This window comes from Dermacentor silvarum, chromosome 11 (assembly GCF_013339745.2).
Source record: "Dermacentor silvarum isolate Dsil-2018 chromosome 11, BIME_Dsil_1.4, whole genome shotgun sequence".
In the NCBI taxonomy this organism is placed as follows: domain Eukaryota; kingdom Metazoa; phylum Arthropoda; class Arachnida; order Ixodida; family Ixodidae; genus Dermacentor; species Dermacentor silvarum.
Genome location: NC_051164.1, coordinates 496,843 through 523,875, shown reverse-complemented (window position 1 = coordinate 523,875; position 27,033 = coordinate 496,843). Strand labels below are relative to the sequence as shown.

Here is a 27,033-nt window from a genome sequence, read left to right as displayed (position 1 = left end):
CACTGATCCTTGCGCATACGCAGCACGGCTCTTGATGTGCCGCGCGAAACGGGCTTGGCTAGGCCAGTGTAGCTAACGCTACAAAATAGGGCCCCTCGGTTCCCTTTCTTCTCGTTCACAGAAATGCTTGGGCATTTAAAATATATTATTGCGTATACATTGGTGCGACTTCCCCTCTTGGTAATTATCGTCGGGGGCGACTGGGTATTCACTACTAAATACGTGCCCATTCTTGGTCATGCAATCCCCCAAAACGGGTATGTGCGAGTGTGCCATAAGGTGTGTAAAAAAGTCGAAGTCCTGTTATATATATATATATATATATATATATATATATATATGGCATACATCTGTCATCACCATACTGCCCTCGTCAAACATCATACATTGCGCTAGTGCCCATCATATTGCTGCTTCCACGTCTCAGACTGTGCCTCCGCCTCATTTGGTGTTTGCATTTCCACCTAGCTTGTGAACAGCGTACTGCATAAACATAAACATCACATGAGTTTAAAGGTGTCCTGTGCGGCACAACCCCATAACGTTTCTTCCGCCGGAGTACAGAAAGTTAGTTGTCATGCCATCTCTGCCACATTGTATACTAACATCGTCGCCGTCGTAGTTCTGTTTTCGTCAGACACACGCTCGCGTCTCGCACACAATTGCTCGTCTTACAAAAGAAAGCATGCTCGTCCGTTTGGTAACGCTTTGCAGAAGCCCAAACGATGCCTGACAACCAGTTACTTGCAAAATGCTTCGTATAACATAGATTCCCACAGCGCGTGGGATGTGCGACAACGTACCCCCGTCTGTCTTCACACCAACAACGGTCACAATTTTGACGTCTTTATGTTCACTTGCTCGACTGGAATATGCACACACCGTGAGTGCACCAAGCAATAAATGCACGTGCATGCTTCCTCCGTGAACGAAGTCAGTGTATGCTTATCTGAAAGAAGCGTTAGAAAAATATTACTAGCATTACAGTCCACGCATTTCCTAGCTCCAATTGTCATCTAGAGGAGCAGTTTCATGTTCCGGCTGTTGGAAACAGCAGAATATTCAGTACAGATCTTGCGGAAGCTTTTATAGCCAGTTTTCAACCAATCTCTCGTAGAATATCTGCAGACCTCTACGAAAGCTTTGCTCAAGAGCTCTCGAGACTGCGTGTAAGCTTGTTGTCTATCCGTGTGAAATACCACCTCATTTCTGGGCTGTATTACTGCACCGGTAATATTATTACTATTAATATTAAGAATTAGTAATAGTATTACTGCATCCACAACAGACGCTACATTCTAACCAAATTATGTTTTGTCGTTGACGTCAGAAGCAGTTTTGAGCTCTTGATATCACCCATCATCTCGAAAACCGAAAATTAATCATTTTCTCTCTGTGCTATTTCTCTCTCGGATCTGCCTAGGTTACCTCATTGGGTCGCCTACGAATATGTGTTACTTTTATGAATACCTATTCATTCCTAAATAAAATAGTGGTCAGTGCTGATTGTTAAACGTCAGGCACAAAACAAACGGCCCATATCAAAGGCCTGCCCTCCTGGCCGCTTTAGGGCTGCTAAATGACAAGCTTTTCACGGAAGATACTGGGACCGTGGCCTCGTGTGTCTGCGATGTGCAAATCCACAAACGCGTTGCTGATATTTCTTGACATCCACCAGCATATATGGCCACTTGTAACTAACTGAACGATGAATGTTTGTACATGTGTGTGAGTGCCATACACCAAACATTTTCTTTCTCTCCATGTGCTCATCCTTCAGTACCCTTTCCCCCATTGCGCGGTAGCCAACCGGACTGAGCCTGGTTAACTTCACTGCGTTTCCTTCCGCTTATTTCGCTTTCTAACCTCGCGGAATATCACCGACCATACACTAAGTACGTACTATAATTCGGAAATTACGCTACAACTTTGAATAAAATCATGATGCATGCACAATGACACGTAGAAGCGCGCCGAGGCTCCCTTTTGGGTGTAAGTAACCCCACGCGGGTTCTGAAACATCAATTAAATTTTGACTTGATCAGTGGTTCGTGCTTTGCTTCTAACATGCCACCCGTTCACACGAGCTTTCGTGGAACTCTTACCTATGTGACTTTCCACTGCAATTAATTGTACTTAAATCGGGGCCACGGTAAAGCCTTAATTATACTTCCGCATTCAAAGTGAGCGAACTAATCACAGTGACGTACGGTTTAGAGAAAACCACTGTCGCAACAATATGCGTCATGTTGATAAAATTCTGATGTTCGTTCATCATTAACGACTTTCCGAATACACTAATGCCAAGAAAAAGCGTGATGTATTACCAACAAAACTCCGTTAGAATAAAACAATTTTTAAAAAACTGTTGCGATGCTCACCTTTCCGAATAATCACGTTTTTCTTGACTAGTGTTCATGTATACCTTACTCGTCCTGTGTTTATATATCCATCGGAAAGACGATCGAGGGATCTATTTAACACGTTTACTACTCGATTTATGCTCACGTTTTAGGCTCTTCGTTTTCTTCTTGACATTTTCTTTGCCAGTTGCAATCTGTCAGAACATTTCGGGCAAAAGCTTTCCACGTACGTCATTGTTTCTTGAAGACAGTCTGATGCTGATGCATTAGGAAGCGCAAATCCTTCAAGAATGTCACCGGTTCGAACGCGTTCTTTGACATTACTCGATTTCTAGAGTTGTACAAGCAAGTTAGTTTTCGTAAATTATTAGTATCGGGCGATAAGGACCTGCAGCCACCGCGCATTGCAAATTTTAGGCTCATTATCTTTATATTGTTGGGCACTTGCAAGAACTTTAGCATTACGAAGAAGTTAGCATGCCTATATAGCCTCGTAAGAATGCTGGAGCGCTTTTTTATGCCAAGAGTTCAGCCCGGCCTTCTGAAAATTCGAACTGTTTATGTGTCGCCAAGGTAAAGGTCCAGTGCTGAACTCTGAAAGTCGGTTAAATTCAACCAGTATAAAAACCACAGGATGCATGAAATTTTTCTGCGTCACATACCATTTTCAGTCACACACTATACGTTCCAATTTTTACTTCGACGTAGCACATTGACATATTGAATTTTAAGCAAACTGCGGTTCTCAAAACAAGTCTGGATAGTATGTAAACAACCATGGTTGTTTACATACTCAAGAGGCAACTGACGTATTTCAACACGTAAACGCCTTAAGATCTATAAAATGTCAGGAGACATCGAAGCATCGTGATCTCTAAGGAACCTAGAGAGTTAACGCCTAATATGATGATGATGATGAAAAATATCAGTGCACCATATTTTACAGCGAATCTGTGTACGTACCTCTACCACCTAATCCATCTGTCGTGTCCGTGGGCAAAAAATAACCAATCAGCCAGAGGCGCGCGCCGCGTGAGCTGCTGGGGTCCGTGCAGCGCCACCAGATGGCGCTCGCCTCCGCGCATCCACGGCAGCGGCAGCGCCGGCCGTGCGGGGAAAGAAAAAAAAAAGAGAAAGCACGCCTTCGTGCATATAGCGTTTGCCGGAAGCGTTTCCCGGCGAAGATTGCGCTTGACGAAGCTGGACCGGGAAGCAACAACTGTAGCATACGAGTCAGGGAGTGACTTAACTACCGTTTCGGATGTAGAAGAAGAACCCGCCTAGCAACTGATTTGTGTTGACACAATTCTATGGGAAGCCCACGTATAGTAGTGATTCCGGAAGAGCAGCGTGAATACAAGGCGCGCGAAAGTGTGGTTAAGTGCATTTCTCTTGTCTCTGGTCTACTATTTGTAGATGCACGATGTAGCGCAAGTCGCAGGCCGTTGAAACATCTTAGGCTAATAACTAGGTAAGCGCACGGGAATGTCGCCATGTTTTCGAGAAAGTTCAGTCACTTAAGCATACGCTAAAGAGGATGAAAGCGAAAGCGTGCGCACCTGCTTAGGCCACTGAGCCATCTTTTTCATTAAAGCTCATTCTCTCTCTCATTCGAATGCGTTGTTACTTCCTATTACTTGTTTTCTCTCACGAAAGGTCGTGGGTTCTAGTGCCTTAATTACCTTTATCTTAATTAGCTGTTCCTTAATTAACTCTATCTTAATGAAGGTAAAGGTAATGAAGATAGAATAGAGCACGGCTTCGTCTTCTTTCCGTGGAGGGCGGGGGGAGGGCTCATAAGGCGGTCGCAAGTGTAGCGCGCGCACGCTCATATATACAGTATATAAAAGCCGGCAGATCCCACGCCCTATGGGAAACGACCATGAGAGCACAAAGACCTAGGAGGCTAGATGGATGAACGGACGGACGGACGGACGGACGTGTGCAGTCACGCACGCACTAGGCACACTTTTAGTAAGCCAGAATCGTGTAGCCGTGGCTTCAAAGAAGCGTGCTCGCCTCGTTCGCGGCGGTCCTCAATGTACCTCATTTTCTTTTCAAAGCCACTAATTTACTTTGTTTACACGAAGCTCCCTGAGAAATGTGACGTCAATTCGAGCATTTTCTGACGTGTTTTTACTCTTTGCGTAGTCGGCCATTTTTCGTCACAGCGCAGTTTCACCAAAGTCACCCGCCAACATAGACACCTAATGATTTCGCCTTAATAATTTCAAGCTACGTCGCAATGGGTAATCGTTCTAGGTGTCGTTTAGAGAGAGAGCTTCGCTGTCCAACCACTTTCACATCGTGGATTGGAGACTAATCTTTTTCTTCATCGCTTCACGAACCCGAGCTGAACGTTTGTCACGCTTGAGAAGCCTGATAAACTGAATTCTGGAATGTTGCGCACCGAAGCCACTATTTGATTATGAGGTACGCCGTAGGGGAGCGCTCCAGATTATTTTTGACCACCAGAGATGGTGGTCATGATGATAACATGACCTAAAGTTAAGTGCGCCTTTGCAATGCTGCCGCGGGGGCCATGATCGAACTGGTGACCTCTAGCTTAGCAGCTCAACGTCATAGCCAGTAAGCCAGCGCGGCGACTGGTGCTTTTTAATTGCTTCCTTGTAGTAAATGCAAGCGTCCCTTTGTTCCCCGCAGGGGCGTCTGCGCAAGCAGGCGTTTGGTGAGTTGCGCCACCACGTACCCGAGCACACGAGGGTTGCACCCTCCCACGTTTAACCCTGCGTGGCTTAGCCGTGTCCGGGGAAAAGGGGATCCTGGGGGTTGAGCCGATGCTGAGTGCTTGGACCTTTATGGCCCCTCGGTGGAGGCAACACACCCCTTTGGCCTCGGCTTCACGTAGACGGCACTCCCGGACTGACCCATCCGGGAGAAATCGGTAGTTGCCTTTTCCTATCCTCCTCTCCAACCTTCGTCTTTCTCTCTTACTTTTAATCTTTCCTGTCTTCTCCTCTCTTCTATATTCCTTCCGATCTTCTTGGCAGCGAGGGCTAACCCTGTGTGAGTAGCCTGCCTAGGTTATTTAATATTCGGTTATAGTGGTGACGTACAGCTGGCGTCTGCAGGGCCTGTGTTTACAGGCACTGCAGCGTCCCCTAGTAGGACTCCATGGTGGGTGGCTGGCGTTTCTGCCGAAACATGAATATTTTATGGCTAATTATTTTCCCGCGCTTTCTGATCGCCCCCAAAAGAGGGGGCGCACCGAAGAAGTTTTTAAATTTTTTGGCCGACAAGTTGAAAACTTTCCGCTACCACGTGCTACACAGTGAGAAAACTGAAAAGACCGTGAGAGTGACCTCACCCTTTATCGTTGCAAAGACTCTGACAGAGACTATAGGACCAGGTTACAAGGCGACGAGGATGGCCAGCGGTGACCTCCTCCTGGAACTCCGCGATAAGAAACAGCATGATAAACTACAGAATCTAGTGTCGTTTGGAGACTTTCCTGTGACTGTGACCCCGCACCGCACAATGAACACCACCCGCGGTGTTATTTCTCATGACGACCTGTTGGAGCTCACCGAAGATGAACTTTTGGAAGGATTCAAAGACCAAAATGTTTTGACTATAAAACGAATCAAGATGAGGCGCGATGGCAAGGAGCTAAAGACAAAACATATAATCCTTCCTTTTGGTTCTAGTGTTCTACCCGAGACCATTGAAGCCGGATACATTAAATTACGTGTCAGGCCATACGTGCCAAACCCTCTTCGATGCTTCAAATGCCAAAGATTCGGCCACAGTTCGCAGACCTGCCGAGGCCGTCAGACTTGTGCGAAATGCAGTGCAACTGAGCATCTCTCTGAATCATGGGAAAACTCTCTCCACTGTGTGAACTGTGATGGGGAGCACGCCGCATACTCGCGGTCGTGCCCATCCTGGAAAAAAGAAAAAGAAATTGTAACAATTAAAGTAAAGAAAAATCTAACGTTCAAGGAGGCACGCAGGCGGGTATCCTACCTGCCAAAGAAAACCTTTGCCGAAGTGGCGCGTCAGGGGGCAGCGTCGCAACGGCTTCCGGCGGCTGTCCGGCCCACACACAGTGAGCCGGCAGTGACGCCATCCCCCCCCCCCCCCCCCCCCCCCCCCGGCGGCTGCAGCTCGCGCTGCTCCGCCAACTCACAAGAAGGGGCCATTGATCTCCGGGCTGGTGGCCTCAAGGGCCTCGTCCCTCGAAACGAGGCCTTCCCGTCAAAACAACCGCTCGCAAGAGCGCGTGTCCAGCGCCTCGCAAGAGGCGATAGACACAACAACCTGCCAGACAGCGCCGCAAGCGCCAAAGGAGCCGCGAGAATCTCGCGATCGCTCCAAAAAAGAAAAAGCCCGCATCACAGGGCCCGACAAGGGCTCTGTAAGTTAAATTAGTCTCTTTTCTAAACACACAGCACAAAAAAACACTTCCAACATGAATACACAAATAATACAATGGAACGTCAGAGGACTCCTACACAACCTCGATGACGTCAAAGAAATCCTACACAGGTTTAATCCTAAGGTGCTGTGTGTTCAAGAGACACACCTTAAATCTACACAATCAAACTTTTTCCGGCAATACGCCATTTTTCGTAAAGACCGCGATGACACAGTCGTGTCTTCCGGTGGTGTGGCTATTGTAGTCGATAGAGGTATTGCCTGCCGGGAATTAAAACTTCGTACGCCCCTAGAGGCAGTTGATGTCCGAGGGGTGTTGTTTGGCAAGCTGATCACTATCAGCTCTATATACATCCCTCCCAATTATCAACTACATAAAACTGAATTTCAAAACTACATAAATGAACTTCCGGAGCCATACATAGTTCTCGGAGATTTCAACGCACATAACACCTTGTGGGGAGACTCGCGTTTTGATGGAAGAGGTCGCCTAATTGAAAACTTTCTTTTTTCCTCAGGAGCATGTTTACTTAATAAGAGCCAACGTACTACGGCGTGGCGCATAATTCATACTCCTCCATAGATTTGAGTATCGTGTCGAGTACACTAATTCCGTACCTGCACTGGTCCGTTCTGAAGAACCCCTTTAGGAGCGACCACTTTCCAATTAAACTAAGCTTAATAAAACAAGATGGTTGCTCGCCACATGTTCCCCGATGGAAGGTTAACTCTGCTAACTGGCAATTTTTTTAAGAAATAACATATTTAGGCCGGGATGACATTGCCTCTCTTAACATAGACGATGCTGTGGCGTATATAACAGGTTTTATAACTGACGCTGCAGAAAGGTGCATACAACAAACTAATGGACTAGCTAATAAGCGTCGCCTGCCTTGGTGGAACGAGGAATGCCAAAAAGCACGTAAAAAGCAAAACAAAGCCTGGGGATTGTTTCGCAACTCCCCAACAGCCGAAAACTTTATTAATTTTAAACAAGCAAAATCGCAGGGCAGGAGAACGCGCAGACGTGCTAAAAGAGAGAGCTGGGAAAAGTACATCTCCAGCATAAACTAGTATACCGATGAAACGAAAGTCTGGAATAGGGTAAATAAATTAATAGGTCGGGAGTCACATCCCCTACCCTTAGTAAATAGCCAAGGTGATAGCCTGGAAGACCAGGCGGATAGTCTAGGCAAACCCTTCGAATATGTATCGAGTGAATTGCACTATACACAATCGTTCCTGAAGTTCAAAGAACGCGAAGAGTGGCAGCCCCTTAATCGCAAAGGTTCATCAAATGAGGCTTACAACCGACCATTCAGCTTAGCCGAACTTAAAGCATCTCTCGCTTGTTGCAACAACTCAGCGCCAGGTGGCGACCGTATCATCTACGAAATGATTAGGTACTTACACCCCGAAACACTGACAACACTCATCTCTCTCTTTAATGCCATGTGGGCGGCTGGATATATTCCTTCCTTGTGGAAAGAAGCCATAGTCATCCCGATTCTTAAACAAGGCAAGGACCCGTCTTTAGCTAGCAGCTACAGGTCAATAGTGCTAACAAGCTGCCTGTGCAAGTTGCATGAAAAAATGATAAACCGGCGCCTAATCTGTTTCCTAGAAAATGACAAAATACTAGACCCCTTGCAGTGTGGCTTCCGAGAAGGTAGGTCAACAATAGACCGCCTTGTTCGCATCGAGGCAAACATCAGAGATGCGTTTATACATAAACAGTTTTTACTTTCGGTCTTTGTAGATCTAGAGAAAGCGTACGACACGACATGGCGCTTCGGTATTCTGCGAGATCTTTCCGCGATGGGAGTCCGTGGAAATATGTTAAACACAGTCGAAAGCTACTTGTATAACCGGACGTTTCGCGTAAGAGTGGGCAATGTTTTATCTAGAACATTCACCCAGGAGGCTGGCGTGCCACAAGGGGGTGTGCTTAGTTGCACACTCTTTATTGTAAAAATGAACTCCCTGTATACAGTTATTCCACGCAGCATGTTTTATTCTGTGTATGTCGATGATGTACAGATAGGTTTCAAATCATGCAACATTGCTATCTGCGAACGACAGGTACAGCTTGGATTAAACAAACTGTCTAAATGGGCTGATGTAAATGGATTTAAAATAAATGCAAAGAAAAGTACGTGCATACTTTTCTCAAACAAAAAAGGCATGACACCAGTGCCAAATCTCACGATTAATCAAGAGGAACTATCCGTGAGCAGTGAACATAAATTCCTGGGAATAATTCTAGACTCGAAGCTTGCCTTTATCCCCCATCTTAAATATTTGAAGGCAAGGTGTCTGAAGACGATGAACCTTTTAAAAATTTTGTCGCGCGCAACATGGGGTAGTGACCGAAAATGCCTACTGAACTTGTACAAGTCTTGTCCGCTCACGCCTTGATTACGGAGCTTTAATTTATAATTCCCCAACGCCAAGTGCATTAAAAATTCTAGACCCCGTTCACCATCTGGGCATCCGCCTCGCGACCGGTGCTTTCCGAACAAGTCCGATCCACAGCCTCTACGTAGAGTCGAATCAGTGGTCACTTCATCTGCAGCGTTCATATAATAGTTTTACATATTTTCTTAGAGTACACGCGAACATTGAACATCCCTCTTATTCAACCATAAACGACATGACCACTGCCACACTCTTCCAAAATCGACCGGCATCGAGAAAACCGTTCTCTTTGCGTGTGCAGAATCTTAGTGAGGAAATGGGTGTTCCGTTGCTTGAACACTGTCTTATGGCTCCAGCGAAACTGTTACCGCCGTGGCAGCTCATAGAGTGTGACACATCATTCGTGGAGGTCACTAAGCACGCAACAGAGGCACATATCAAAATGCATTTCCTTGAACTCCAGTCCAAGTATACATGCACAGAGTTTTATACAGACGCTTCTAAGTCACGTGACGGGGTGTCGTATGCAGCCGTCAGCCCATCCTTCTCGGAATCCGGTGTACTCCACCCGGAAGCAAGTATCTTTACGGCTGAGGCCTGTGCACTATTGTCAGCTGTGAGGCATATAAGGAAATCTAAACTTCAAAAATCAATCATATTTACAGACTCTCTAAGTGTCGTAAACGCTTTAAAGTCACCCTGTAAGCAGAAAAATCCTATACTCATTGAGCTCTCTTCCGTACTGTGTAGAGCGTATGTATCTAACCAGCATATCATTATATGCTGGGTGCCTGGCCATAGAAGCATTGAGGGTAATGTGCTAGCTGACCGAATGGCTACGTCAATAACATCGCACGCTACTAATCCTACAGCTGCTGTTTCTGCAACAGATTTGAAACATTTCTTCCGTAAGAAATTGCGAAGCCATTGGCAACGTCTGTGGGATGCACAAACTAATAATAAGCTTCACTTGATTAAGCCACAGTTAGGTTTCTGGCCCTCCGCAACGAGAACACGGCGAACTGATGTCCTGTTCTGTCGTCTCAGAATAGGTCATACATTTGCCACCCATAGTTTTTTGTTGACCGGGGATAAACCACCAACCTGTGGTAGGTGTGGTGAGAAGCTAACCGTCCTCCACGTTCTCCTGGAGTGTCGGGATGCCGAAGCAGATAGAAAAAAACATTTCCCTTTAGCTTACCGCTATCATGTCCCTCTGCATCCCAGTATGTTTCTTGGTGAGGAACCGCTGTTTAGCACTAAAGCAGTCCTCGCTTTCTTAAATGACGTGGTACTGCATGTTATAAGCCCAATAAATTCATAGCGCATCCTCCCTCCAGAGAATGCTGCTGTGATAGTAGCTTTGTATAAGCACATGCCTCCAGGCCCTTGTGGTTCAAGGGCTCTGTTTAGGCAGTAGTGCTTCTTTCCAACTACTACATCTTAAATATTTTAAATATCTTGTCATTCTTTCTCAGCGCATTCTTCATTTCATAGTACACCTCATTAGTCATTGCCATGATTTTAGTGCATGTATATTTTACACATTTTACAGCGATAATTTTTAGGCCCCTTTACAGCCACACTTCATCTACTTCTCAGAATTCATCGCTCCACTGCACACTCACAAACACTGGCATGGCGCTCTTTGGCCATAACTGGCCCTTGCGCCATAAAACAGCACACATCATCATCAAGCATCCCTTTGTTGCATGGGCCAAAACGCGCCGGCAAACTGCACTGAGTATTGTTCTCCAAACTGTTTGCATCCATGACAAGCGAGAATTATAATTTTTCAACACCGTATAGAGGCTTGGGCTAGTCGGTACATATTCCACAAGGGAACAGCGCAAACAGACGAAGGGCAAGAAGGGGAACACACACCAGCGCTGACTGATGACTGAATTCTTTATTAAGAAAGCAACACAAATATGTACCTAAAGAAAACAAAGGTATCTCGTTGTTCTTGGTAATCTAATCTTCTTGGTCATCTAATCGGTGTCTCATTCTTTTTGGTCATCTAATCCTCTTCTTGGTCATCTAATCCTCTTCTTGGCCATCTAATCCTCTTCTTGGTCATCTTATCTTCTTGGTCATCATACCTTCTTGGTCATCTAATCGGTGTCGCATTCTTTTTGGTCATCTAATCCTCTTCTTGGTCATCTCATCTTCTTGGTCGTCTAATCCTCTTCTTGGTCCTCTCATCTTCTTGGTCATCTAATCCTCTTCTTGGTCATCTAATCGGTGTCTCATTCTCCTTATTCATGCGCAGTGATGTACCTTTGTTTTCTTTATGTATATATATAAAGGTAATTCAGCCGTCAGTCAGCGCTGGTGTGTGCTCCCCTTCTTGTCCTTCGTCTGTTCGCGCTGTTCCCCTGCCGAGATAATGTTTTTTTTTTTCCTTGGTGTTGAAAGTATCTCTCATAAAATGCAAAATGTTTACTACACCGGAGAACATGCACTTCAGCTTCGATGGCTTCAAGTGTGGGTAGTTTCGTTTTGCTTGAAAAAAATCTCGTTGTTTCCTCCACGTTGGCATGTAGACTAAAAGAAAGAGCTGGGTGTATTCGCACAAAACTCCTGGTTATGGAATAAGAAAAAAACTTTTCCCTAAGGTGTACAGTTGTACCTTGCACTTTCCGCAAGTATATGACGTATTCCGCTTTCCTTCCGACATTTTACAAACTTGTGCTGCAGATGCTTGTCGACGGAAAACATGACTGAGTGTCAAAGCGTACGGCTGCTCTGACTGGTATTTCTTTATTAGGTTGTTTTAGTTTTGCTAAGGCAAGAGCCTTTGGAAGCGCCACAAAAAGTTCAGCTTCTTCAGTGGTGGTCCTTGCTTTAGCCCTTATCAGCCCTATCGCCACTGTAAGCTTGGGAGAGAGATTTATTGAAGGGAAGGGAGAGAGGACGGTCTGAGCTAATGTGCTCTAGCCTGCGGAGTCGCATAGTACTCAGCTAAGAGATCCTATTCCTCTCATCCATGGTGTCCACTACAGTGGACAAACTACGAAATGAGTTATGAAGAAAAAAAGCTTGGCTCTACTACGTGGCAGTCTCTACAGCAATTGCTTGGGAAAGCTTCTATTGCGTTCATGCTAATTCGTCTGCAGAGCTTCGCTGTCAGGCAAGCCATAAATGAAGGAGTGGAGGCAAGTGTTACCTGCCGAAACAGGAGGCAGCCAACCTTCAAGTGCAATTGAAAAAGAACCGTGGGTTGGTGGCGCCTCTGAGAGTAGCTAGTTCAAATTTCTTTTTTGTCTTCTGAAGTAATCGCGACGCATATAGGCTTATACAATGCCATAAACACCCAAGGAAAATCACAGAAATTCCTCCGTTCTAATGGACAGCGTGTTACAGAAGGATATGCTTTGTTGTTCAAGACGGCAGTGAACATCGCTAATTTGGTCGAATGTTTCTGTATTTGATTTGGCTTTCTTGTTTTCATATTTGACATGGTTGTATACTCGTGAGGATAACGACGTGTACCAACACCTTCGAAATTGCAGCCTACTGTAAATACCTTCATCGTACGTAAGCCGAAATGTAGCACGGCGGCCAGTCTTTGGACCGAACAGAGAAAATTGTTTCGCCCATATTTACGAATACGGCATTGACCTGAAGTGTCAGAGCAGGGACTGGACAAACAAGGTGAGCCAAGGCCACAAAAAAAGTCGTTTAGAAGAAAGCAAATAGGAAAGCCATGTTGGATTGTGTCTTTAGAATGCCATGAAATTGTGGCCCATAAATTTGTACCTGAAAGTCAAACTGTCCATGCAGCTTTCTACGTACAGGTCCTGAAGCGTCTGAAAGATGGTGTACACAGCGTGCGTCGAAATTTTCCGAAAGAGCTCACTGGATCCTGCAGCACAATATGGCTTCTGCGAACTCATTGGTAGCGCGTGAGTTTCTGGCGCGTAATTCTACCACTGTGCTGGAACACCCTCTCCACTCGTGTTATTTAACACCCTGCGACATTTCTTTTCTTTTTTTAATAAATGCAAACTTATACTTCAGGGCCGGAATTTCAGGGATGTGATAATCCAAAGAAAATTACGTCGTTGTTGTAGCGCTTAACTAAAGAGGTCTGCTTAAGGGTGCTTCCAGCAATGAAACAAGAGATGGAACCGGTGCATCGTGTCTAACTGGGACAATTTTGAACGTTGCCACATTGACGTGTCTGAAATTTTGTGAAACGAATGTTTTGAACGTACTGCACGAACTGTTGGGACAGCCCTTGTAGGGCCCTTTTGAGGTCAACAAAGTGAATTTCCCAACCATCATCCAGCCGCTTCAGACGAAACCCGCGTCATTGTTAGACTGCGTGAAAACTAAGCTGAGAAAGGTTTGATTCTTCGAAATAGAGAATTCGCAATTTCTTTGTTCTGTGCGCGCTTTCGCAAGCGAGTAGCGGACATTAGCTTTACAAGACGTACATGTACAGCAAATGTACGATATACACTTGAAACTGACCATTCAAACCCGAAGAATGGCCGGAAGTTTATATGCATGTGGCACAGTAACTGAAAATTGTAAAGTTCTAGCTATATTTAGACACCCGAGATGGGCAGGAAAAGCTGGTCTCAGGCGAAAAACATCATTGCTAGATTACACCTCTGAGGGGTACGCAAAAAGCGGGGTGACATTTAAAAAAACGGAGATGAACGCGGCAGAGTTCAAGATATATCGAGTTGTTGAATATCAGCCTCAGAATAAGGTTTCTAGGGGCGGTGACCTTATAACTGGCTGCCAATCAAAACTCCCCTTTTCTTTCTTTTTGATCATTTTCGCCAGTAAAGCTACGCAACAAAATGTTGGAAGGTCACCGAACTGTGGCTGCGGCAGAATAACAATCAGTTGTTCACATAAGATAGCTCTGGAGTGTCAGATAAATGACGTAAGTTAATACAAATCACGTAAAACGGCCTGCTTCTTGCAATCAGAGAAGAAATAAAAATTTTTTGTAATCGTCAACTTACACGTCCTTGATGTATAACAAGCCACTGACGTATCATACAAGCCACTGACGCTTGGTGCCATGATATCCGAGTCCTTGCTACAACGCCGAGCCCTAATCACTGGAGTGTGACGAAGGTGCTTGGCTATTGCCAGGTTGATTGAAAGAAAAGTAATAGCTTGGAGTGATTTTTATGCCGTGTCGGCAAAAACCTTTCCGAGAAGGCTACACGTTCATCCCACGAAAGAGCTGAGACCACTCCGTTCGCTTACTCTAGAAAAGATAAGAAATCCAGGAGAAAACTATTTTTCTTCCAACACGACGACAGCTGTGTCTTTTAGTCTAGAAATCATAACTTTCAAGCATATTAGAACTACGTTATGGCATGTCCGTAAATGTATACCAGTTCACGGAATGTCGGAACACCAGACGCGCTGACGGAATAAAATGATGATGATGGTTTCCAATGCCCTCTATATTGAAATGGTGCAGCTACATTCACCTAACCTCTTTGAGGTAATCAGGTTTTACTACTTCTATTGCATTCGAGCATTTTGCCTATATATCCTGGATGTCTTCTTTAAAACCTATATCTCTATGCTGTACAGTTCCTTATTCCTGTAACTACTCCGGCACCCGTGTACTTGCGTTGTAGTGCGCGTTAAAGAACCCCGGGTGGTCAAAATTATTTCGGAGCCCTCCTGCCGCAGGCCAGAGGCAGCAGCCTATAGCGTCTCGCCGAGACTGGCGCCGTTGCATTTAGAGTTAGGGTTAGCACTCAGTCCGGCGTGTTCGGCACAAAATCGGCGATAAGTTCAAGTCATAGATTTTGTTACGAAACGAGGCCCCTATAATAACTTAGCTCTTGAAGTCACGGAACTTCTCGACCTTAAGCGAAGAAATGGCCAAAATATCGCCTTTCAATTGAATACCTGCACCTCGGAGCGTTGTCGGGAAAGAATAGTCAGACGCTGAAGCAAAAATTGCCTTGAACGATCTCTGTGGCGAACACGCTGCGTTGTCGCGAACGGTAACGAACGCCCTACTGAGCTGAGTAATACGTAACCGTACATTTCAGCGCTTGACCGAACTACATCGACATGACAGTGCGAGATTGCAAATAGTGCAACCGTGATTATAAGGCAAGGTATAGCCTTCTAGATGATAATGATGATCCTTTATCATGGCTCGCACCCACTGAGCCGTCTAGCTGCCGTTGAACTGCTTCTCCTCTTTCTGCTGCGGATCCTCCGACGATGACGATGCCGCCACCGCTGCCAATATCGTCGTTTGACGTCGTCGTCATCTTCGTTTTGCCGAATAGCTTACGCGCAGAGGCATACTTATATAACAGATGGGTATGCTGGTGACAAATCAGATCCCGGCTTCAGTGTAATTCGCAGTCCCGTGGGTCGCGTGGTGGGATCTCCGCGTCTTGGCGTGACTTGCTGGGCAGGCATGTAAAGGTTACGCTACAAAACGCTGTGCAGAATATGAACATCTCTACAGAATTTATTTAACCGCTTCACGAAAGCTTCGTTTCACGTGTATTCGAGTACCAGTACGTTCCAGCAAAAGCGACGCTGTGGCGGAGGCTCCAGTTCACGTGATGGCTCACCGCGCCAAGAAGACAGAGAGAATGACCTCGTGAGCGAAAAAAAGAAAAGAAGAAGAGAAAGTCAGTGAGCTTGCAGGCCATTCGAAAGGGACTTGCTAACCGACCAGGCAAATATAGAGCACGATATTACCTGCCCGCCCACTCTGCCTTACTGTTTCTACTGGCAAGCAGAACCGTTTACAGACCTACGCGCGGAAAATTTAGTTCCGCCATTTCTGACGGTAAGTATCGGCGAACATTTCTTCTGTATGAAGTTTTAAACATAATTCACCTCAGCATGCTACCTCCGAGCGAAATTTGACAGCTACGTAGCCGGCATCTTATGGTAAAAGCCTTTTGTGCTGTCTCTCTCATCCAGGCAACGTTAATGTAAAGGTGTGTTGTAATCCATCTGGTGTCGTCTGCTTTTATCAGTCACCTTCGACTACGTGTGACGAAGTTTTGTTCACTGAAACAACTCGGTGGTCTTGCAACCAATGAGTTTTCAAACGAGAGTTCTAGCTATTTTGTAAACGTACTGCAGTTTACGCAATAGCGGAACGGCAAGAACATCGGCGACAGAAGTAGCGCTGGAAGCGCCATCTTGTATCGCTCTCTTCAACCCCAAAGCCTTAGAAAAGTTTGTACCGCGTCATTGTTTTCGCAGAAGAGGGAAAAAGAAAAAGAAAATTATGCACTATACCCTAATGATATTTGCTTCCGAGGCCAATGCTCCAGCAAGATAGGTAGATCCAGTGTTATCAGAAGCGCAAGGTATAATTGGCTTCAGGAACGTGCTTCATGGTTTCGCATTTAATAGGAGTAGGAACGCGTGCACCCGCATTCGCCGCAGCACAAAAGCGATAGTTACAAATTTAATTGTGATTAGTTAATAATAACACGCCAAAAGAAAAAATGCTGGCTCTCCCGTAATCGAGAGTAGATGTAAATATGAAATGACTACCATATGGCGTCTTTTGCTGGCTGTGGTGCCGCCGTCTTCAACCGCATTTCTTCTTCCAACAGTGCGACGCGCTCAGCGTCTGTCACTACTTTGTCTTCTTGTCGCGGACCGCTGGCGTTCAAAGGAGCGCAGGTAACCTCTGTATCTGCCTTTTGAACGTCACTATTGGAAATGACAAATAAAGCTTCAGAGTACTAGAAGTTACAGCTTGAGTGACATTGTGAACAAACATTAGAAAGAAATCGGAAGCGATGATTTTTGTAACTTGTTTGGGAAGTAACTAACGTATGTGATGCGGTCCTGCACAAAGGGTTGTTGGCCAAAGACCTTATTTTCTTTAACTTTTGACTGGTTGTCTGGATGATCTCGTTTTGTTCTCGCAGCGATGCGCGGATGTTCTCGCTTTAGTGCCCGATAACGGCTCTGGCTCTTGTCTCAAGGTCACTTGAAGGTCGCCGACAACGGGAGTCAAAAGTATTTCACGCTTAAAACGACGTCTGCGGGCTTCTGAACTGCGAATTAACGCTCGTGAATGCAACTACGCACACCTCGGTCGCCATGGGGGTGTGCAAGATATGCGACTGCCGGCACCTGGTGATGCCGCGTTGTACTCAGGCCGACGTCGGAGACCTATTGTTGCCTTTCTCTTTGTGCCGGGCACTGAAAGTATGTGCCCTTGAACCTACTTACAACGAACAGGCTTTCGCGCTTGATATATAGATCGATATATCGGGTAATTCTAAATACCCAAACTCGCCTATAACGAACATAAAGGAAAGTTTGTTATGCGTTCGTTAAATACAGGTTTATTATCTCCAGTGAACAAAAGGAAGGACGGAAAGAATAAATGTTTGGAAGACGTCTTTACTACACGTAGTACTCGGTAAACTTTGTCCATGCCTTCAATCGTTCCTCAGCGTCAATAGGAATGTCGGCTCGATGGTATGCTTCGGTTCGCTTCCGTACATACTTGCCTTCACGCTCGAAAAAAGAAAAGGTCGAAATAAAAGGAATAGGTCTACGGTAACCTCGCGTTCGATATATACAATGTTCAGTTCGTTTTGAGTGAGTTATTTAAAGGGACACTAAAGGGAAAAATGATTTCTCCTGTATTAGTAGACTACCCTTCCACAATATAGAAAACACCACTCTTACCGCAAAAAGCCCCTTGGTAAGCCAGAAAAAAAAATGAAAAACACAGAAGGCGAGTGGCGACGCCATCTTGAAGTTCCCGCCCCAGCTCCCGGTGACGTCATGGATTTTGACAGCGTCTTCTAGGTCTCAGTTAATTATTTAGCGGTAAAGATTGACTAAATTGTGTTCTATAGAAGCCCAAGACTGAATATGGCAAGTTTCGCGAACTTTTAATGAGCCAACGTGGCCCAATTACGAAAAATTACTTGAGAAGTCGTGACGTCGTTTTGAAGTGCTGACGTTGGGGTTTCCGCTCGAAATTCAAAACAATTAACTATGAACTTCATTTTCCCTTCTAAACAATGACCTATTGCAGTGTAATTAACGACAGCAGAGTTTTCGAAGAACACTCTATCAGTCTAAGTTGATTTATTGTTTTGCTTTAGTGTCCGTTTAATAGTGTATGGGCAAAGTTTCGCGTGTTCGATGCGGAGAATAACTTTGCTTTGCCTGAGTTCGTTATAATCGGATTCAACGAGAGGCACTGGTAGTGCGCACTATTTTCAGTTGCAGATCTGCGTGCTCTAGTTGGCATTGGCGTCACAAGACGGTACCACAGGCGCTGCTGCGCAACTGCGCCTCACCGCTGTTCCGGTATTCCGCCTCGAACTCTCTCGTATAAGAGATTTGCAGCGTTTCCGTAAATGTATTGCCGTAGAGGTATACGGAATCAACAACAATGGCAGCGACATATGATGACGTAGAGTCCAACCACAGAGCACTCAAAGCTATAATACTGCGGTGGCATATATGCTGTTTAATCTCTGGTGTAAAGCGCTGCTAGGGAGGTAACGGTGAACTTGCTGTAGTCTTATGATTTTTTTTCTTTCGGTGAGAACACTGCTGCGGCACATTTTTTCAGATGCATTGTAGTTGCGTAAAACGCCACCAGATGTCCCCACCAGCTTTGGTACTGGCGTCCACGGCTGCGGTAACCCGGTAATCCGCAAACGGTAAAAAATGTTCACGGACAAAGTAAAAAACTCTCAGTAGGTGCTGAAATATATCCGTGCGCTTCGTGCATCGACTGAGAAGCCCAAACTGCACCCGGTATCGGCGAACTCTTCTCCCTTCGCGCAGAGCACATGACGTCACACGAGGCGAAGATCGTGGGGCCACGTCGCGCCTTGGTCATGCTCGGCGCGATCCTGTTCGCCACGGTTTGGCTTTCTGCCTCGAGACTCAACTACGCGAGAGTGCGATCGGCCCTGCGTTCGAGCTTCGCAAACAGAAGCAGGCTCGTCGCCGACTTTCTCCTCGGCGAAGCCAATGAGAGGTGAGACAGTTTCCGTGGTTTCGTTTCGAACGTGCGTTGAAGGCAAAACGTTAAATCTGGAGTATGCGTTAAGGCGTTAATAAGTGAATCGCAGTGCATGAGGCGAGGGATGACCTCAGAAAGATGAAAAACAGAGTGCTTACTCAACCAAGAGGACAGGTAGACTCACGTAACCTAAGCTGACTTAACCTAACCTAACTTGAAGCTGACTTGACAGACTGAGTTGGAGAGCAATGTGTGAGCAGTACCTCTATTTCCTTACTAGACAAAGAAATTGCTTTTGTGGGCACGTGTTAAGCGTTAACGATTCTGGCTTCATTTTTTCGGTTTGTACAGTACGTGCGTACGAGTATGTATGTTCCGTGCTAATAAATCAGACGTCTGGCCCTTTGTGTGTCTTCTTTCTGAGATGGTCTCTTATCTCATGCGCTATGATTATGCAAGACGAACTAGCTTGAATTTCCGATTTAGTATTGTATTGTTTAGTTGTGTTAAATAAATAAACTTTCAAACTTTCAAGTGCACAACAAAAACAAGCGGTGCATCAGCCATAAATACTAAATCAGTCTAGACGCGAAGAAAATTCTTTGAAAGCTCTATTTTCATAGATTTGGTGGTATGAATATTTTTATACATTCAAAACTAGCGATTGGACCCTCACCATTTCTGGGAACCCTAAAGGCCCGACATACCCGACACCAGCGTGATAATGCATTAATAGCTTTTTTTTCACGAACTGGCATACTTAGGTTGTCTTTTCTGCCACGTTAAATACATGACTGGAATTGCATGCTGCGAACATTTTACTAAAACTACTGTTCATTGTTTCTTTGCTCACTTTCTAATGTTATCTGTTTCACTATAATATGCCGACCCTGATTTTACCTATCAGTCCGCAGTTGGTTATGAATAAACAAGAAGGTTCTCTGCTATTGTAAAATATATTAGGCCAAACGCGCCCTTCTTTAGAAAGGGGGGGGGGGGGGGATCTTGCAGAACATCTCACCACCGATACGTCAGAGTACATGTCACAGATTTTGAAGTATATTCTCGTAGTTGGCCCATTTTGACGCAGTAAAGCTCCTCAAAATGTTCTAAATGAATTCCTTAGTTCCTTTAAAATGCTATGTGCTTCCTGTCTACGGAAGAGTGAATCTGCCCTGAGTAGACGCCCTCAGTCAGCATTTATATATACAGGGTGTTTCAGCGAACACTTTCAAAATTTATTTAATGTTACCTGTGGCAGATAGCCCGATTCTAGTTAATGAGCTGGTCTACTCAAAGAGGCGGACATTACTTGCACAAAAAATTGAAATGCATAATCTGATAATCAACAGAAATTAAGTAATTAAGTTGTTAACTAATTATCTGATGGCCCATATTGGAATTTACAAATTGTAGCCGTGCAGTTCGCAAGGAGGATCCACTTGAAATTAATTCTCAGGATGACGCCAGTTACGAGATATTAATTCCCGAACTTTGCGGAGAAATGCATTGGCGTTCCAGTTAATTTTGTGCTTCGATGCATAAAGCGATGTTTTGTTAAGAAACTAACTGGAACGCCAATGCATTTCTCCGCAAAGTTCGAGAATTGATATCTCCAAACTGGTGTCATCACGAGAATTCGTTCCAAGTGGATCCACCTTGCGAACTGCACGGCTACAATTTGTAAATTACAATGTGGGCCATCATTTAATTTGTTAAAAACTTAATTAGTGAGTATTTGTTAATTATTCGATTATGCATTTCAATTTCTTGTGCAAGTAATGTCCGCCTCTTCGAGTAGACCAGCTCATGAACTAGAATTGTTTTGACCAGTTGGGATTCCTTAATTTCACACAGACATATTAAGTATCAGGGGCGTTTTCTTACATTTCGCCACCATCGAAATGCCTCCGCCATGACCTGGTTCGAGCTCATCCGTTTATCGGCCTTGTGTCTTCGCTTACTTGACAAACCTCCTTTCACAGTGATAGCGGACATATATCGCCATAACTGTATAATCTACTAATACAGATTAACGTTATAATCCTCGGATAACATTTTTAGCGCCAGCGGATGTGGACAGAAGGAAGAAGTTGACAACACAATGCGCTATTGTGTTGTCAACGTCTACCTCCTGCGCTAAAGGTGTTATCCAAATTAGAGTAGCAACGTGTCCAACATATAGTTCTATACAGATCATAATCCTGTTTAGTGTTCGTTTAAGATCTACAATATTTTTTTTCTAGAATGCCGCAAATTTTACTGCAAGCGGAGGGAGGATTGGTGAGTTGAAAATTTTGCAAAAACGAAAGATGATCGTAGTGACGCCCCAGTGAACTTCGCGTGCAGCTTCTCATGACGTCGTAAATATTTGGCAGCGCCTTCCCCTCTTTCGCCACAGAGACTTCGGAATAATTTTTACAACATGGGGTTCTTTAACGTTTTGGCATTTCGCCCACTACTACACAAAAGTACACTCGACCCCGCGTTCGAGCTTCGCTACAAAGAGCAGACTTGTTACCAACTTCCTCCTCGGCAAAGTCAGCAAGCGCCTTCAAACGGACGCTAAAGGTAAAACGTTAAATCGAAACTATAGGCTAATGGGACGATAGGCAAATCACAGTGTTTAGGAAAGAGGCGACCGCGGAAACATGAAAAACAGAGCGCTTACTCAACTTTCTGGATAGATAATTCAAGTAGATTTGACAGGCCGAGTATAGGAGAGCAATGATTGGGCACTCCCTCAATTTCCTTACTAAACAATGAAATTGATTTTCTGTCGATATGTTAGGCCTTGTTTGAAGTTGTATTGCTGTTTCTGATTTCTGATTGTGTTCCTATACAGCATATACAAGTACGGCAGACATTACCAAATCTTGTCTGGAAGCTTACCACTGTCGTTGAAAAGAAAAGTGTACAGTCATTGCATTCTACCGGTACTAACATATGGGGCATAAACTTGGAGGTTAACAAAGAAGCTCGAGAACAAGTTAAGGGCCGCGCAAAGAGCGATGTAATGAGAAATGTTAAGCGTAACGTTAAGAGACAGGAAGAGATCAAACAGGGATAGCCTATATTCTAGTTCACATTGAGAGAAAAATGGAGCTGGGCAGGACATGTAATGCGTAGGGTAGATAACCGGTGGAACATTAGAGCTACAGAATGGGTGCCAATTGAGAAGGGTAGGTGGGTATATCGATGGACGGACGGACGGACGGACATGCTAAATCAGTGTGAACTCGGAAACATTCTTTGACAGCTCTGTTTTTGTGCTTTTGGTGGTATGAATAGTTTAGCACATTGAAAATAGCATCTAAAACCATCACAATTTTTGAGGCAACTGTAAATCAGTGTAGGATAGGAAAGTGTTTTTTAAGTTCGGTTTTCGTGCATTTGGTGGTACGGGTCTTTTCATACATACATTCCAATTTAAAGCAATTGAATCCTCACCACTCCTTGGACGCTTAAAGACAGGACATACCCGACAGCCACGTGAAAATTCACCAACACCTTACTTTGCACGAACGGACACATTTAGGTTCTCCTTGTTTCTCACTAGTACGATGCATGACTTGAATTCTTGCGCGAACATATTCCTGAAACTCCTGTCCGGTGTTTCTTCGCTCACTTTGTATAATCAGTTCCACTATGAAATGGCCGCCATCTTGGGCGTTGTGTCCTCAGTGTTTTAACTAAAAATGAAGCCAAAAGTTTCCCTATTATAGAAAATTAGCGCAGCATAATTAATTTTTCTCTAATTTCGTGCAGAAACCTCGCCGTCGGCACGTCAGCATCACGTCGCGAATTTCGAAGTATATTCGCATATCCGGCCAGTTTCGACGCAGCAAAGACCTCTAGAAACTTGCCAAATTAGTTATTCGGTCTCGTTGGAATGCAACGTGGTCCATCTTTGCCGATGAAAGATTCACTCGCCCCGAGTAGGTGCCCTCAAAAAGTCCTGACGTCATGGCACGCTGGTGCGGAACATTCATGGCGACGTGGCCACCCGTGTTTCGTTCTTCCGACGTTTCTGACTTACCAAGCCCCGCTCTGACAGTAGAAGTGGCAGTTTCGCTTATTACGGCAGAATCGAAATTTACTAATATCGATGCACTTATTATTTCTCTTCCGCGTCTCTCTTCATTATGCAGTGAATTGCAGATTTTTTTTTTTCAATAATCGTGAAACTCTTACTCCTAAACAGTTATTGACACGATGTTTAGCGTTACATGAAGGTCCGGCACTTCTTAAACCCCCACAGAAAATGCTGGCAAGCCTCACAGCGCCCTAAATAATTTAATGTAATACCTTTTCTACAGCCAGTTTCGGTTTCGCTTCTACTGTGTGTCGTGACGTCCCGACACAGTATGGGGTCAGGTGGCAGCAAGTTAGTGTGGCGTTGTGACGTTCCTTCTGGCGCGTTAGGTCGTTCGCTCTGCTGCTACGTCAGCCCTCAAAACGAGTATAGCAGCGTACGAGGCGAGCGAGGCAGTCGGAGCGAGAGATGGAAACGCCACAATGCCCAACTCCCACGTGACCACATGCAGTCGAACCCGGATATCTCGAATCCACATATAACGAATCATTGTGTATAACGAACAGCAGTAAAATCCCCTTCAGAATTTTTTTATCACATTTTTGTTTTATGTATTGGGCTACCTATATATCGAACATTTCGTGATCCCCTTCTGATTCGAGATATCCACCTGGGAAAACGAAACCAAAACTGGCTGTGGAAAAGGTATTATGATGATGATGATGAAATAAACTTTAATTTTCGAGACGGTGTTCCCGAAATGTTATTATATTAAACTATTAACGGCACGTCTGAGGCTTGTTACTATTTTCTCTATGGTTAGAGGCCCGAGACCTTCGTTTGACGCAAAAGAAAGATAAATAGGCGAATATATGTCAGTAACGGCTTAATGTAGGCGGAGGCTGAGCCAAACAATACTGAAGAACGACAGATCGACTTCATTGGCTCATGGGCTTTTTTGTCCCAGTGCAAATCTGGCACTACGCGAGACTGTGCGAATATGAGGCGCTGTCATATTTGCTATTAATGCGTAAGCATTCTTTGGTGAGTATACCCTAGCAAAATCTGTCCGTCACGCGAAAAGTACCTGCACAAAAATGTATAATTTGCGAAGTTAAGACGTTTAATCGTTATAATAGTGTAAATGTACATGATTGGTGCCTTTATAAGCGATAAAGAACAATTGAAACCAAAAAGAATATTTATCAGAGAGAATACCCATATGATCAGATTTATGCATACCTGAGGGATACATAGGGCTCTGTAGAAAGTGTATAGGGAAGCCTATATAGTAAGGGCGGGCAAACTAAAATTTGGGGGTGTGCCAACTTGAAATTTAGGGGTGGGCCAGTTTGAAACTTGGGGGTGGGCCAACTTGAAATTTGAGGGTCGGCCAACTGAAATTTGGTGGTATGCTTACGTATACTTCGATGATTTAAGTGAAGTTTCTGCATACTTTTTGATGCATTTTGTGTATGTGGCGGTGCACTTCACGATCTGTTCAATGTGAATTTTAACCAACTAGACCGACTCGTCGTCTTGTTACCATCAGAGACGCCGTATATAGTAGGAGACTCCGCGGATTGATTTTGATCACCAGGGGGTGTTCCTTAACGTACCCCTACATATCTAAGTACATGAGCGTTCTTGTATGCGGCCGCCGCGGTTCGGAATCAAACCCGCGACCTCGTGCTCAGTGCTTACAAAATCATTATAGAGATGCTGCTGTGTTCCAATTATTTTTTCTTGCCTTCAATGAAATGCCAGTTGATATTCGATGGCATATCATGCATTATTTTTGTAAGGGTGGCAGAACGCCATACCTTTGAGCTATCTATACTGCGATGGGTAAAAAAATTGGTGCGGTTTAGCTTTGGTTAACCCTGGTTGATGGCTAAAGCTTCACTGCCCTGGCTAGGTGTCGAGCTGTGGCCGAGGTGTGGTTTCGCAATGATATACAGACATGTTTGCAATGAGTACATTGTTTATTCATCATTTTTATGTCTATGAAGACACTGCGGTGATCAGTAAAGTAGTGAGACTTAGTTGCAACTCGCAGCCGGGCCCAATTCTACTCGGGCAACGGCGGCAATGTCTACTTTCAGGGCTCCGTAAAGGCCTAAATATAGTCCAACGTAGCACACGTTATGTCACGTTGGCTCATGGATGCATGGGTGCATGGATGGTTCAACGTACTCACGCCGCCAACGTAACCGGACGTGTGGCCAATGCGCTTCGACGCGCCCGGCGTCTGATGACGCTCGCCCGCGTGGTGGTGGTGAATTCTTTACTTCGCCCAAAAAGAGGGGACCAGTCCAAGGACCGGTTGCGCTGGCTTAGAGGAGGTCGGCGGGGATCCCTTGGGATTCCGCGGCCTCCACCGCACGCTGGATGAGCCGACGTTGGTCTACTGGCTCGGAGCTACGCAGGAGGGACTCCCACGACTCTGGGGTGTTTGTTTTGTCTGTGTTGTAATGCGTACAAGTCCACGCCATGTGCATCAGAGTGGCCGGAGCTGAGCAGTGTTTGCACCGAGGTGTTATTTGCGTGCCGATAACGTCGGACTATAAACGCGCCTTAATGCTATCTTGTGGTTTGACCTCTAGCTCTCAAGGTGAAAACTGTTGAGTCGCCGACGGATGCCCGAGGTAGCATAATGAAGCTCTCGCTTCAAAAAAGTGCCAACGCACCGTTGAAGTACTTGCACAGCCTCTCATGACGTAATAAATTTCGATGGCTCTTTTACCTGCTTAATCAACTGTTTTTTTTTTCTTTGTCGATAAATAATTGCATGAACTTTAAATGAACCGGAGAGTCAAGTTAAGCCGTTTGGAGTTCTTTTTTTTTTTCTGCTTTATACCTGCCAACAATTGCAACCGTAACTGTCATCAGCGCCGGTACGTCACATTGACGTGCCAGCGCTATGGTTTTGGTGCAAAATTGTATGGTTGGAAGGTAATTAAAAATTCGGGGAACTCCGAAATAAATTATCGGTCTAAACGCCCCAAAACTGTTCAGTCGGTTATGAGGGGCATTGTAGTTATCACTTATCAAATGTGATAGTGTGTTACAGGTTGCCTGAGATTGCTACAACGTTCATGAGAGAATTGGAAAACTCCTCATTAAGTAGCGATATATTTCGGAGCGCTTTTAGATAAATCAGTTTTTACCGCTAAGGATGCCTCAATATGTACAGTTTGCATGACTCTAATATTGCTTGCTTCATTTATGAGTTAACAACCTGTGTGCTTAGTGCTTTAATTTTAACACCCATAGTTGTTTTCAATAATTCCTGGAGAAAAAATGTGTCTGGTCTAAATGAAGAATGCGCTCGCAAATGTCGGTACGTGTTACCTTTTATTTATGACAACGAATGTCGTTAAATTGGGTGCCGTAAATGCGGATGTCTTCGTTTCCGGGTATTTTAATGGGATCTCCCTATAACTAAAGATTATTCATTAAACACCATTTTCTCCGTGTTTCTTATTGAAGGCGCGCAGCAACAGGCAACGTGACGGGAGGCAATGAAGACGGCGCACCGTACGAAAAGTACAGGTGAGACCCATTACTGTCGTTTTACTACAAAAAAAATCACAGGTCCTCATACAGGCTTCCGCCGCGGATCCGAAATAAATCTTGGATTATATAGTAATAAGCATGGAATGGTTTTTAGTTCCCGTTGCTGTCGACCTTCAAATGACCTTGAGCCAAAGCCAGAGCTGTTATCCGGGCACTCAAACGAGATCATCCGGGCACTCCAAACGGGAAATCTGGGCCATCTTGCGGGACAAAAACGTGTCATCCGTCAACCAGTCAAAGTTAGAAACATGCGGCCTCTG

At 44.9% G+C, this 27,033-nt stretch overlaps 1 long non-coding RNA gene across 2 annotated transcripts in view; it reads left to right on the top strand.

Annotated features, from left to right (window-relative positions):
* The window catches only part of LOC125941466 (uncharacterized), a 208,884-nt gene extending 182,134 nt beyond the window's left edge, over positions 1–26,750 (top strand). Inside the window, exons 1-3 of one of the 2 annotated variants that reach the window (XR_007464347.1) lie at positions 18,680–18,850; positions 18,978–19,173; positions 26,687–26,750. This is a non-coding gene — a long non-coding RNA (uncharacterized LOC125941466). Of the gene's footprint in view, positions 1–18,679; positions 18,851–18,977; positions 19,174–26,686 lie in introns of those variants that run through there. The other variant, XR_007464348.1, reaches the window with a different exon arrangement.
* The last annotated feature ends 283 nt before the right edge of the window (positions 26,751–27,033 follow it).